Source organism: Durio zibethinus, chromosome 21 (assembly GCF_047325235.1).
Source record: "Durio zibethinus cultivar Kanyao isolate XHJ-2024 chromosome 21, ASM4732523v1, whole genome shotgun sequence".
Taxonomy (NCBI): Eukaryota; Viridiplantae; Streptophyta; class Magnoliopsida; order Malvales; family Malvaceae; genus Durio; species Durio zibethinus.
Window position 1 is genome coordinate 15720440 of NC_143182.1, and position 10194 is coordinate 15730633.

Genomic DNA, 10194 nt, shown 5'->3' on the forward strand with positions numbered 1-10194 from the left:
AAATTATAAAAATTTAAATTTTATTCTTAAATTATTAATATCATTTTTTTAAAATTATTGTATCAATAAAATAATTGAACCTAATTTTAGATTTTTTTATAATAAACAAGCAATTTTCATTAGGTTTTCCCACTTCACAGTATCCTCATTCTATATATCATCAAGTATGAGAAGATAATTATCACCTCCCACTTCAAGTGTTTTTCCAAGTATCGTATGTTTATCTTTCATAGCACATGAGTTTAATTTCTGCAAGATATTCTAGCATCTCTAGCAAAATCCTTTCAACATTGCAATTGTCAGATACACAAACCCATATTATTCTATTGAAATATTTTTGTATTTGCTCATGTTTGCAAACTACTTTTGCTATTCCAGAACCTAGTATCTCCACTATAGATAAAACTATTAGGGCTTATAGGTAAGTTGAGCTAGGGTATATTTAGATGATTGTGAAATTAAAAATAATAGTGGAGTTGAAATTAATTATTATTGCAACAAGAATGCTTGGACTTATAAGTTCTAATTTGAAAGGTAGAATCCTCTGGTTCATGCCTAAATTTCTTATCATATAACGTCCATTCACACTCTTCTTTGAATATAGCCTTTAGTCTTAATTTGTCATTTTTCTTAAAACTAATGTTCACTTTATCCTTGATACTAGCATTTTCCACAGCATTGCTTAACTGCTTCTTATTCCTAAACAACGTTCAAACATAGAATATAAGGTCATCAATGTCAATGTTTTGAAATTCAGGCCATTTCTTCCTATCAACATTATCATCAAATCTATCAATACTATAAATATAGTCATAAGAATTTACTCTTAATTCTTCTATCTCATCATGACCGCTTTTTTCATCACTTTCAATGTTAGAAAACATAAACCCTAAAATAATTTCTAAATCAAATCATGAATATTAAACAACCAAAATCATAAACAATGTGAAATTAGCAAAAATCATAAATAAACAAGCAAAAAAACTAACCATAAACAACATGACAATCGTCATCTCTCAGCCTCTAAACCATGATATAGTCGATCCCCACGTTGACAAGTGGTCCCTCCTTGGTCGATCCTCTCTTTCACAGTTTCAGAGAATCTTTTCACTTCACAAGGTCTCTTTTTTCTCGTTGACCTCTTTCTCTTTCACAGTTTGACAATCGACTTACTAATTTTTTTTAGTTTTTGGTGTTTTTTTCTAGTCAAAGATTTTTTTTGTTGGTCTTTTATCTTTTGTGTTTTATGATTTGTTTAGTGGACAAAAAATTCCACGTCATATTTTCAAACAATAATAAAATTTTATGTAATAAAACAATATAAGGTTATGTGTCATGTCATGTTGGATTTTTCATCAATTTAGACAGTCCAATAGATAGAAAAACTATATTGATACGCATTTGGGTAATTGAGAACTCAATTAGAATTTTTAAAAATTTATGGACCAATATAGAATTTGACCCAAAGTTTAGGGACCACGAATACTATTTACACTTTATTTTATATATATAAAGATTGTCAAAACTTTGTAGGGGGCCAAGGCCATTCATGCTTATATGACAATCTTAAGGGTGAGCAAATGATCAATTTGGTTAATTCGATTGTAAAAATCCAAAAACCAACTTAACTGACTTAATTTACACAAAAATCAAACTGAATCAATTTAGTCATTTTTCTATTTGCAAAGCAAATTGTAGAAAAGCATCTTCTTTTTAAAAATCTCTACACCATTCATAACAACATTAAAAAAAATAACAGATTAACAAAATCACCATGCTTTCATCTCCAGAAACAAGAGCATCCTATTTAGTAACTAACTTCGATGGCAAAAATATCAAAAGACTTGGAAATGACAATGACTAAAATACACTAAACAAATTATAATTTGAAATTATTAGCAAGAGATTAAAAAATTAAAAAAAAAACATATATATACAAGTTAAAAAAGTAAATACAACTAAAAAAATTCAAAGTTTTATTTTTTTTTCTTGAGATATATTTAAAATTTCACATCTAGAAAAATGAAGTTTTAACTTTTACCTTAATACAACGAGCTGTAGTTTAAAAAAAAAAAAGGATTAAGCATTTTCTAAAAACCAATCAATAGGAGAATTGGAAAAAAAAAGTAAAGAAAATCTTAATAGTTTTGGTATTACTGCAGTATTAAGAGAGTTAAGTGTAGATTAGTAAAAAAGAAAGTACAAACCCTGAAAATTATAAGGTTAAATATAAAAATGGCTTTTAACTTTTATATTTTTTATTAATTTGATACTTAAAAAAATAAGATTATCATATTAGTACATAAACTATCATTCCATTACCACGTTGCTACCTAAGATTGACGTCGTTAATCAAATTTGCTAATGTGATATGAACATCGATTAATATATTGACATTTGTCAAAAAGTCCAATCAGTGTCATATCATAAATGCCACATTAGCATAAAAAGAAATTTAAAAAAAAATTAAAAAGTTTTTAAAATTTTTTTAAAAATTCGACAAATTAAAATTTTTTTTTTAATTCCAAAAAATTCTTAAAAATTAAAAAAGAATTTAAACTTTACAAAAACTCTCAAAAAATACTAAAATTTTTTAACAAATTTCTAAAAATGTTTTAAAATTTCTAAAAAGTTTTAAAACTTTCTAAAAAATCCTTAATCAATGCAAAAAATTTTAAAAATAAGTATTACTTTAAAACAATTCAAAAAAAAATTTTAAATAAAACAAATTTTACTAAATTGAAAATTTTTAAGAATTTTTTAAGAAACTTTTAACAATTTTTTAAATGTATAAAAAAATTTACTAATTCAAATTTTTGTCAAAAAATACTTATTTTCTTAAAAAAATCTTAAAAATTTTTAGAAGATCTAAAAATTTTCAAAAAGTTTCTAAATAATTTGAAAAACTCTAAAAATTCAAAACAATTCTAAAAAATTTTCAAAATTTTCAAAAAAATTTTAAAATTTTTTAAAATTTTAAAAAATAAAAAATATGAAATATTTATAAGAATTATAAAAATTATGATATTTTTAAAAATTCAAAAAACTCTAAAAAATAATTAGAAATAAAAAAATTGAAAATTTTAATAAAACTTAAATTTTCTTAAAGTTTAAAATAATTTCAAAAACTTTAAATTAAAAAAATTAAAATTTTTTGGAAAATTTTGAAATAAAATATAAAAATGTTCAAAAAAATCTGAAAAATTTTAAAAAAATTCTAAAAATTTGTCAAAATTCTTAAAAAATTTAATAGTTTCAAAAATCTAAAATTTTCTAGCAGTTTTAAGAATTTTGAAAAATAATAAATAAAAAACCTTAAATTTTAATAATAATCTGAATATTTTATAAAAAGATTTTATAAATTCAAGAAATATAATAAAAATTAAAATCTTAAGATTCAAAAAATATGAAAAACTTTTAGAAATTTTAAAAAGCTTTTTACAACTTTTTAAAAATTTTTATGTTTTTTAAATTTTTTATTTTATTTTTTCATGTTAACTATTGTTAAGTTTTTGTGATTTTTTTTTTAATTTTAGGAAAGTTTTATTTTTATAAAATTTTCATTTTTTTAATTTTTTAAAAATTGTTAAAATTTTTTTTAATGTTGAGATTTTTTTTAAAATTTATAAAATTTCTTTAATTTTTTAAGAAGTTTTTAAATTTTCTTTAAAATTTTTTTAAAATTTTTAAACACTTTTTTACAATTTTTAAAACTTTATTTATAATTTTTAAAAAAAATTTAGAAAATTTTTTGAATTTTTAAAAGAAATTTTAGATTGTTTTTAAATTTTTTAGATTTTGAAATTCTTTTATTTTCTAAAATTTTTAATTTTTTACAATTGTTAGAATTTTTTTAAAAATATTTAGAATCTTTTAAATTTTTTAAAAACTTTTATAATTTTTTATTTTTTTTATTTATTTTAAATTTTTAAAAATTTTCTTTTAATTATGTCATGGCGTTGGTTGGATTTTTTTTATACGTATTAGTATTTTGGTGGATGTTCATATCATGTCAATAAAGTTAACTAACAACATTAATTTGATGCACCAACATGATAATAGAATGAAAATTTAAATACCAATCTAATAGTTTTATTTCTTTAGATATCAAAATAACATAAAATGTATAATTTAGAGGTCATTTTTAGATATAACCCCAAATTATAATAATAAAGATTTAGGTGCATTGGAGCTTGACTCTTGTGGAAGGGAGAGAAAATAAAAGAGAAAAGGAGCACAAGAGTCGATAGAGGCATGAGAGAAAGAAACACTCAAATAGAAGAAATGGGGATAGGCAAATAGGGTTTTAGATTTTAGGATTTCATAAATGAATGTTAGATAAGAGAAACTACGTATTTTTATTAAATATTTAATTATTAAAAATTGATTTTTTTGTCAATTCAGTTTGTAAGATTCAAAATCGCAAATTAACCAACAAATCTTCTAAACTGCTCCTTAAACCGATTAGATTAATTAAACCTAAAAAATTAAACCAATTTAATTAAATGATCAATTTTAAATTGGTATAGTCAGTTTAAATTGACTCCTCTAAACAATCTGCCCCTAATCATAGAGGTGTAAATGAAATTTACTCAAATAAAATAAAGTTCTTTTTAACCCACCATTCAAAGACAATTACGAATTTAATTTGCTCACCCAAACTTAGGAAATACTTTTTCTTAAAACAAACAAGTAAATGCATGTTGATATTTATGCAAACAACATTTTAAAAGGAATATTATAATAACAACATATTACATTATTTTACCAAAAAATTAATAATTATGTTATGACTGAGATTAAATTTAATTATTTGTTTATTTTTAAATAATTATGATTTTATTTTTTATCTTTTGCTTTTGTATTATAACAATATTTTCAAAAGTAAAAAGCAAACGGAGAAAAAAAAAAGAATATTAGTAAAAATACCAATCAACTAGAACTTAATTTTTTTATGTCCTTGAAGAGTTCAAGAAAACAAAAGATTTGACAAGGCATTTATCAATAGAAAATGAGTGTCATATATTCTTCTGATTCTTTACATAAGTTTTATGTCACTTCCTACTTTTTAGACATAAAAAGGTTTAGATAAAGTTATTTAGCTAAAGTATTTGAAATTTTTCATTAAAAGTAATTAAATTAAAATCAAAATTAAAATTTTAAATTAAAAGATTAAAAAGTCTTATTATATAAATTGTGTAAATTTTAATTTTTTTATATACTTCTTTTATATAATTTTTATCATTAAATAATTACTAATAAAATTTGAATTATAAATAATAATTTTAATAATTATTTTACATATCATTGATATTTTTGTTAAATTCTATCAATACATTTATTTTGATCTTTTATAATAATTTTTTAACAAAAAGCCCCCTACTCTTGTATATATACGGTGCCTTGTACAAGAATGTGTTACCAAAACCTCAGAACAAAACGAAATTCCCTCTATCCCAATGGCATATTCTAGTTCCAACACACCAGTATCAATTATCAGCCCTCATTTCTGTGCTCCTGAATCCATTAATCTTGCAATTGTCCTGAAGGTTTTGACCACAACTGATGCCAACTTTGTAGTTACAGACATCAATGGCAATATTGTTTTCAAAGTTGAAAGAGCTTTTATAACCATCCATGACCAACGAGTTTTGCGAGACGCTGCCGAGAATCCCATTGTCACACTCAAATGGAAGCTATTGAGGGAAGATAGCACAGACTCCAGTGATCTTATATTTTCAGCGAAAACATCTTTGATTTTTCAGTTAAAGACTAAATTTAATGTGTTCCTGGCAGACAACACAAAGGAGGATGTTTGTGATTTTAAGATTAAAGGGAGTTGGTTGAAATGTTCCAGTCTTATTTATGATGGAGAGTCTTCCATCATAGTTGCAGAAGTAAGATTTTTCTGCTACTTCAACATCAATTTTTTTTTTACTAATTTTCTTCTATTCATCCACATTTAGTTCATTAATTTCTTCAAGCAAAAAAATGAACGCCCACGGCACTTAAAATTAATCCAATTAATGAGTGTCGAATTAATTATGTGAGCAGATGCGCAAGAACGGCAGTATTCAAAGCGTCTTGATAGTTCATGGTGACAGTTATCCCAACATCGAGTATGCATTCATCGTAGCCCTTATCGTGATTCTTGATGGGATAAATAATTTGGACGATTGAGACGGTTTCAATTGCTATTGTAAACCAGAAATCCTCTCCGATAGTCACGTAGAGTGCTGAAATTTGAGTTTAGTAATCAGATTCAATCCTTAGCAGCTTAAAATACGTTAAAAAAATAAATCTAGAATCTGTTCTTTTATTCTAATTTCTGCATTAAGATTAGCTCTGTTAGTTTGATTGAATATTCTCAAAATAATAAGTCACATTACATGCATGTGAAGGGTTATGTAAGATACGGGTTATTTACTAAGATTTATGTTTGAATAATTGTGTTTGTCCAAAAATAAATATATATATATGGACAATTATCTTTACATAAAAAAAATACTTATTTGGATAGTTATATACATCCAAAGATTCATTTTAATAGTTATGTATTTACGAAGAGACGTAAGTACAACTCTGATTTTTGGAAGAAGATATATATAAAAAAAAAAGAACAACTTGCATTGAATATAACAGATCTATACATATGGAACAAAATCAGGAAAACCTCTACAAGTTTTGTATTATCAAATTATATTCTTACATCCATGAATATTGAATGTATTGATTTCATAAGTGCAAAATGTAGTCAATTACTAACTTCTATTGTATGTTTGAGGTTATTTTCTAGACGTATATTCTAATAATTTTAAGGTTTTAATTTCTCAGTTAAATGAAAATTTTTTTTTATCAAAGACAGTGATGATAAACAAAAAAGAATTTATTTTGAGATTCAAATAAAAGTTAAAATCGAGATTGTTTTATTTGGAAATTCACGAGGATTCACAAGATATGTTTTTTATTAGTAGATTTTTTATTTAACTTTTGTTTAATGAATTTTTTATTTCTTATATATACTAATTTCAAATGTAACATTGGAATGGATTCAAAGTTGTGGCCGGCGGGAGTGTAAAATCAATGGTGGAATTATTTTTTCTTATACTAATAAGCAAAATTTGGATACGATGGGAATAACTTGAAGCATGCAAAGTAGAAAGAGTATCCATAAATTCTTCCTTTTGTCAGTAGGTTATTGTATAAGTACTAAGTACAATGGAGGTTGATCACAGTTAGCGATATTGATAGGTGGGATATGGATAGGGTAGAGTCTTCTTGATCTTCATTCTTGTATTTTTATATTATATTAATTCTCATACTTATACCCAATGAATATTTTACATTTATCTATATCTCCATCCTTACGGATATTTAATGGGCATGAGTAATCCACATACCCATAGTATTTAACAAAAAACAAAAAACAAAAATTTTTTATAGTTTTTTTTTATTTTTTATCTTGTATATTTAGGTATTTTTTATAAAAATATATATTAATATATTTTTTAATAAAAATATATTAATTTTAATTAATCTAAAATAATAATTTATATTATTAAATAAAAAATCTACATACTAAATATATATAAATATATATATGTAGGGTATAGGTATAGGACGGATACTATATTACTCATTTTTATCTTTGTACCTAATAAAAATTTAAAATCATACACACCTTTATTCCTATATTTACAATATGATACTCATCCTCATTCCCATTCGAGTACTTTTGCATTTCTCCATTTTGTTTCTTGTTCTTGGGAAGAAAATGACCATGGACCGATAAGTGGGAAAGTTTGTATGATACTGTTATCACATGAATTAAAAATTTTTATTACATGGCTCAAGCATATAAAACTTAGAATAATTTTAGTAAAACTTATCTTTTATTTAAATAAGTATTTTTATTAAAATATATAATGATTTTCATTATTCAATATCCAAAATAATCAAAAATTGTGTCTAGATATTATTTCTAATTAATTTGCTTTTACATACTATTGATTTTTTTTTTTGTTAAACTTTGTTAATTAATTGGTTTTTTATTTTAAATTTAATTTTTATTCAACCAAATTTTAATTGTTAAAATATAATATCTATTACAATATAATTAATTTATATAAGAGTAGAAAGTTATTTTCTTTTGGGGTCTTAAGAATTTCAATTTGTAAGTATTTTATTTGTTTTTCTTATTGTCCTAAGCCAACAAGAATAAAGGCTGTAATAGAATGTTTATTTTATACATCCCTTAATTGATTAGAAAAGCAAAATGTCAAAGCCAAAATAAATAAGACAATGCTGATGATTATGATTTTACATATTCTTTCCTAATGCGAAAATAAATACGAAGAGAGTATATAAATTAAGTAAAACGATTAAAAGTGTCTATCAACCTAATCGATTGAGTAGGAGCATCGCAATAGTTGTTTTAGTAATTAACTAGCTTACAATAATGCAATGCATGAATTATTTTATTTATTTAAATATATATTTATATTGTAAAATTTATAATTTTTTTACAATTATATCTAAATCTTTAAAATTTAATGATATATATATAATATAAACTTTACTATTATTGTCTTGATCAAAATGATGAAAACAAATGTGAAACAAATAGGAGATATTAGATTTGAATAAAAAAATAAAAAAGAATTGAATATAAATATAATATTAGTTTTTTAGAAGAACATAAAAATATAACATTAAATGATCAATCATATATTAGAAGAACTATTGACATATCTTTATTAAATTATGATTTTCATCAAAATACCAAAAGAATATCAATTCAAAAATGTGTAACAAACAAAACAATTAAATAAAAATAATGTCAAAAGAAGAAATTATCTAAGTAAAATTAACAACAAAATCACAAAAGCAATAATGTAGACATCAAATTTTATTCGAAACATTTTAGTATAATTGAATAAAACCCATTTGAAACCTGTAAAAAAACCCCTTAAAGAGCTCATAAAATGTATTGTTATTTAAACTTAATAAACAAAGAAAAAGGAGACCCATATGATTATTGTCAAACTCTTTCGCATGGGATTTATATAGATAATACCTTTTCATATTGATGCATAAGAAATAAAGAATAAATTAAACGAGTAAACCCCAAAGTCAACTTAAGCCAAAATTACATAAAACTTTGTCAAAATGAATAGAATTGGGGTCAATCCTCAAAGTTAACAAACTAATTGGAATCAATGTGATTTAAAATTAAATTTGATGATTTTTAAAACACTAAAAATTTTTATTGCATTGGGGAAAGTACAAAATTACAAAAGTACTTTTTAGGGGATATTTTCGTAATTTATCCTTTTTGAGCTTGGATTTTCATTAAACTTTTCAGATTTTAATTTCATAATATTTCATATTTGTGGTGCATATGAAATCACATCAATTCCCTGAAAGTGTGAAATTACCAAAATACCCTTATAAGGATATTTTTGTAATTTGGCCTTTTCAAGCTCAAATTTTCATAAAACTCTTTAGATCTTAATTTCATAATTATTCATAATTTTTAGTGCATTTGAATCACAATAGTACCCTAAAAAGTGTGAAATTACTGATACCCCTATAAGGGTATTTTTGTAATTTAATTTTTTTGAGCTCGGATTTTCATGAAACTTTTTAGATCTCAATTTTATAATCTTTCATGATTTTTGGTATTTTAAAATCTCAAAAATGAGTATAGGAACATTGATTTGTAAGAAAATGGCTTAAATACTAAAAATTTTGTACTATGGGTAAAATGGTCTTTTTATGGGTTTAGAGGTTATAAAAATTCAACCTTTACAGTGAATAATGTGGACTATTGGATCTCTTATTGATTTTAATCTAATGGCCAAAAGTGGTTCCTTGAAAAGAGAAAAAAGAGAAACTTTGACCCTTGGATGAGATTTCATCCAAGGTTCTATATTCACCAAAATGAGATTCTTTTAGAGGGGGCTGACTTTGAAAAAGTTAAAGGTGGTGGGTCTGTCAAAAAGAGAAAAGAAAGGAGGAGAGGCTGCTAAAACGGGGGAAGAAGGGAAGCATGTAAAAAAAAAAAAGAAAAAAAACTGCTAAAAAAATAGAGGGCAAGCCAAATAGGGAGGGAAAAAAAAGAAGGGAACACTCACCAAGAAAAAATGAAGGGTCTGCCAAAAAAGTGAAAAGCTGAAACTTGTGGTAATCTTT

The 10194-nt window shown here is 23.6% G+C and overlaps 1 pseudogene; it reads left to right on the forward strand.

Moving 5' to 3' along the window:
• The first annotated feature begins 5459 nt into the window (after positions 1-5459).
• On the forward strand, positions 5460-6180 carry LOC111306561 (protein LURP-one-related 15 pseudogene; annotated as a pseudogene).
• Positions 6181-10194: the final 4014 nt, after the last annotated feature.